Consider the following 5,140-nt stretch of genomic DNA (forward strand, 5'->3'; position numbering starts at 1 on the left):
CACTGAAAAGGGTTTCTGGCATGACAAAAAGGCCTGGAAGGGAAAGTCGACGAAGAAGCTCTTAGAACGTACGGCCGAGTGTAGGGCTAAAGGAAGAGAAAAGGGGAATGAGGACCGAAGAGCAGTAGAGGAACTTAAGACGATGGGAGCTGAGCCTTCAGTGCTAATTCCGGTAAAAGAGAGGAGGAAATATGAGGGCGCGGAGCCGGCCCCAATTCCCCAAAGGTACAGCCAGACACCGTTCTGTAGGGGAAGGAACCTTGAATCGGATACCTCTACAGACGGTGAAGAAGAGGATAGCGGAGGCTGGGACAAAGTCGTGCGAAGAAAGAGGAGCCCAGGATGTGCCTCCGAAAGAAGGGCTAAAGGAGAGGCTTCGCTGTCGTCCTTGCGAGCCTTCCGGCCATTCCGCTTAAACCCCAGGAGACGTCGACATATGTCACACTCAAGGGAAGCGCAGCGGGATGTACTGCAAAAGATATATACAAGGAATTCCCGTCCCAAGAAGAATTGAAGAGCATTGGGGACATAAAATTAATAAAAATCACCAAAAAGGGCAGTGTTCTGATCAGAACAGAAGGCGCTGACCAGGAACAAAAGCTCCTCACCTGGGATAAGCTGGGGGAAAAAGAATTACAGGCGAGCCTTACTGTGGCATGCAGGCCTCGCCTGGAAGTATAAGGAGTCCCCAATATTTGGGACGGGAGTACCCAGGAAAGATATCTTTGGGACAAAATCCCTATAGAGGCTCCAAAGGAGGATAAAGACCGGAGGGAGTGGCTTAGACCCTGCTTCTCCACTCCCGCGAGGGGCGGGCTCACAACTACGTGGGTGCTAGAGGTAAACCAAGTTATGAGGCTCGCCCTGATGACTCTGTCCGCTAGGGATGTCAGCGGAGGATGGTGGAGCTGACCATCAGAGATTACCTGGAACCCTTGTTCTGCCTTCGGTGCCAAGAATACGGACACCCTGCAAAAGCCTGTATAAAGGAGGTGATGCCCAGGGACTGGGCACAAAGCTAAGGAGTTCCCTGAAAAGAAGAAGGGTGAACCCTGGTGTTGTAAAAATTGCAAGGCGAGTGGCAGAGCAGGGAAAGATCTCTGACATTGTGCGGGCGGCAGGGAATGCCCGGTACATCTAGAGATGATGGTCAAGAAGGCGAAGAAGACCCGGTATGTGTAGGCTGCATATCCTGCAGGTCAATATGGGCCGGAGACGAGTGGTCGCAGACCCATTGAGAACTCTCGCCCGAAGTGCCGACATTTTGGCGATTCAGGAGCCTTGTTGTCGAAAGAATGTGGTTACAGGCAGAGTTGCCTTCGCTCTGGTTTCAGCATATATGCCGCCACGACAGGCGAATGTAAGTATCAATCTAGAGGATAATATAGCTGCTGTGGAGGCTGTCGCGCTAAAGTATAAAAGCGTGATAGTCTGTTCCGACACTAATTCGTGGAGCACGGCCTGGGGTTCTGTTCCCACGGACGCTAGAGCGAGGTTGGTGGAAGAATGTGTAGCGAGGTGTCATCTGGTTATCATGAATGAGCCTTCTGGTCCCACATTTGTTGGAGCGCGGGGCCAGAGTTGGATAGATGTGACATTCTCTACGGCTCCCATAGCAAAGAGTATTGTATACTGGACCCTACGGTTAGACACGAGCTCCGACCACCGGGTCATAGCCTTCAGTGTGGTGGAGGAGGAAGGCGGTGCCCCAGAAGTAGAAAAGGGCTTTGTGACTCGATCGGTGAACTGGAGAGCGTTTTCCAGTGAATTGGAGGGAATACTGGCTGACAGAGAATAGGAGGAGATGACCCCGATAGATGAGGAGCCCGAGATTGACCGCTGAGTGGCAATGCTTACGACCGCCATCACTGAAGCGGCGAGTATTACCCTCCAACGCCGAAGGGCGAGAGTACATCCGGTTCCATGGTCGACGCCGGCTCTAAGGCAGTTAAAAAAAAGATACTATAAGTGCCAGACGTAGGCACCAGGAGTGCAGAAACGACGAGAGGAGGCCTGCACTTCGAGAAGAATCCAAGCATAGGTATAGGGTATACCGAAACGGGGTGGGTTGCTAGAAGAAGAAGTCCTGGGACCAATTTATTGTAGAGGAATCAGAAAAGAATCCCTGGGCAGCCATCTTGGAGGAGGCTGCCAAGATGTATATAGACTATACATACCCTACGGATGATCCGTCCCAGGACAGTGTAGATGATGGAATGGTTAGACGCACCACGTTATACTCACCAGGTACCGACCTATGCCCACTACGGGATATGTGGGACCTTCGTCTTGCCATGGACAGACAAAGGATCCCATAGATGCTGCAATCCTCAAGAACAGTGCCCCTTATATTGAGGAAGAGTTGTTGGATATATTCAACGTGTGTTTGGATAAGGGTTACTTTCCAAACAAGTGGAGGATTGCAGACTTGAGACTGCTCTACAAGGGAGGTGGTAAGGATAAGGAAACGCCTAAATCCTATCGACCAATATGCCTCCTCCCAGTAGCTAGTAAGGTTCTGGAGCACATGATCGTCCACAGCCTTAGACCAGTCCTAAGTGCTGCAAGTCATCCACGGCAGTTTGGCTCGATCCTTGGCAGAGGAACTACGGATGCGCTACTGCACTCTCAGTGGAGTAGGAGAAATATGGCTTATTGATCATGTTTGACATCCCTGCCGCCTTCGACAGCGTTTGGTGGCCCCGTGTACTCCAGCGGTTGCAAGAGCTCGACACCCCCAGTAATCTATACTCCCTCGTAGGTAGTTACCTCAATAACAGGAGTGTCAGGATCAGGGGTAACTACTATGAGGTCGAGAGAAAAATCGAAAGAGGAAGTATGCAGGGTTCGGTCCTAGGACCAGCTCTGTGGAAACTGGTATTCGATGAGTTGCTGGGGGAACTAAAGGACAAGGGGACAAGGGGTTCCTTGCAACGGCCTACGTGCGTGAGGAGGGAAGTGAGTATGGCAGTAGGCAGTAGCCAAGACTCAGGCCATACTCATAAGAGGCTCCAAGGATAGGGCTCATTTTTGCTAATTTTTGTAGTAAATAATATATTTATTGCAGAAATAAATATAGTCTCATACTTCATTGAGCAATAGCAAGCAACTGTATCAGTTTATATGAAAAAAGGTTGCTTATAAACTTTAGTGCGTGGGAGCAATCGATGCATTAAGATTAGTCGAGTCATTAATAGAATTAAGCCTGGATTAGATTGATCTCTTTTAAGTCAATACACCGACAATTATAGTTCTTTTATATTACAAATATTGCATTTATCTACACGCAATGATCATATAAGATCAAGTAATCATATAGCCTTTCTTAGATTTGGCTGAAATCGCGGATCACATTACTTGTGTCCAATGATAATGCAGCTGTTCCGCCATTAAGCTATTACCAACAGGATTTCACCACCAACAAAAAGTTTGACAAACGCTGGTGTTACCTTTCTTCATCAGATATCTATTACCTGATACATATGAAGTATGTTTATGCACTATTGATAGATTATATTATTCATGTGTTATTATATTGATGATATGTCAGCTATTATTATTTATTATTGATGTGTTATATTAAAATAATAATTTATTGTGATTATAGGTAATACAAATTTAAAAAGTAATGGTTGAATTTTATGAAGAGAAATAAAATGGCGGGAGTATTTCTTGGTCTAGGTAGCTTTCCTTTACCCAACGTTTCAGTTTTATGAGTGTGTACATACGTACGCTGAGGCCTAATACGCCCCCATTGGTAAAATCCTGCCTACGCCCATGATATTCAGCATTTAAATTACTAATTAATTACAATAAATTTACTTAATCAAAATAAATTATTATTAAATATATTTTATTTTAATACAACACATCAATAATAAATAATAATAGCTAATACATCATCAATATAATAACACATGAATAATATAATCTGTCAATAGCACATCAACTTCCTCTGCAAGAGGTAATAGATATCTGATGAAGCCAGGTAACACCAGCGTTTGTCAAACTTTTTGTTGGTGGTAAAATCCTGTTGGAAATAGCTTAATGTCAGAAGAGCTGCATTATCATTGGACACAAGCGAAGTGATCCGCGATTTCAGCCAAATCTATGAAAGGCTACACAACACATTTGGAAGCTTTGTAGAAAATCTGATATGGTAAGCTTATTAATATAATCCCTTAATTATCTCGCAGGATCCTAATGCTGGGAATGTCTACGTTACACCATACTTTCTTATATAATTATTGCGTGTGCTCAGCTTTGTAATAAAAGAAGTAAACTTATCGACGTATTGATTTAAAAGAGATCCATCTTATCCTGGCTTAATTCTATTAATCAACCTTTTTTCATATAAACTGATACAGTTGCTTGCTATTGTTCAATAAAGTATGAGACTATATTTATTTCTGTTTTCGTGCCTTCTTTTTGGAAGTGTGAGGCCCGCGAGTGATGCCATTTCACAAGCTGCAGTAGATGCGAAACAACACATTGTTACATTATTTGGTAAGCATCTTCAAATATTTTTAGCTCTATAGAATTAATAAAAAAAAAAGGTAAATGTTTAAATTCTCTACTTTTTATTTTTGTATTTTAATCGAAAATCTATTGGCTGTAGGCCTGCTCACTAAACTTTAAAAGTTTTTTTTTTATTTTTTATCTACCGTCCTTGTGTTCTCCAATTTAGGCGGATTACTCTAAAGCATGCTTGAGCAAAAATTATCTATAGATGAAACTAATATCAGAAACTGTCATGGATGCGATATTTATTTATTAATGGTTCTTTCAAGAATAAGAGTCGTATCCATGACAACTTTAGCTGTAGTTTTATCCATACCTACTTTTTGTTCTTCTCTGCCACAAAGGTTAATGGAGGAGATAAGCAGCTACTAGAAAATGAGAAGCAAAAAAGACTTGCGCATTGGTCTCCAATGAAGGGTTGGAGTGGAGGACATGTTAGAGCTGGAGTGGGGGACATGTTAGAGCTGGAGTGGGGGACATGTTAGAGCAGGAGTGGGGGACATGTTAGAGCTGGAGTAGGGAACATGTTAGGGCTGAACTGGGGGGACATGTTAGGACCCGAGTGGGGAACATGTTAGAGCTGGAGTAGGGAACATGTTAGGTCTGGGTGGGGAACATG

At 44.1% G+C, this 5,140-nt stretch overlaps 1 long non-coding RNA gene across 1 annotated transcript in view; it reads left to right on the plus strand.

The window, feature by feature from the left end:
* The first annotated feature begins 4,183 nt into the window (after positions 1 to 4,183).
* Positions 4,184 to 5,140, plus strand: part of LOC106678418 (uncharacterized) — a 3,629-nt gene continuing 2,672 nt past the window's right edge. The window contains exon 1 of the long non-coding RNA XR_001342760.2: positions 4,184 to 4,506. This is a non-coding gene — a long non-coding RNA (uncharacterized lncRNA). The remainder of the gene's footprint in view (positions 4,507 to 5,140) is intronic.

The sequence above is a fragment of the Halyomorpha halys genome, unplaced genomic scaffold (genome assembly GCF_000696795.3).
Source record: "Halyomorpha halys isolate HHAL.00 unplaced genomic scaffold, Hhal_1.1 Scaffold142.1, whole genome shotgun sequence".
Lineage (NCBI taxonomy): Eukaryota > Metazoa > Arthropoda > Insecta > Hemiptera > Pentatomidae > Halyomorpha > Halyomorpha halys.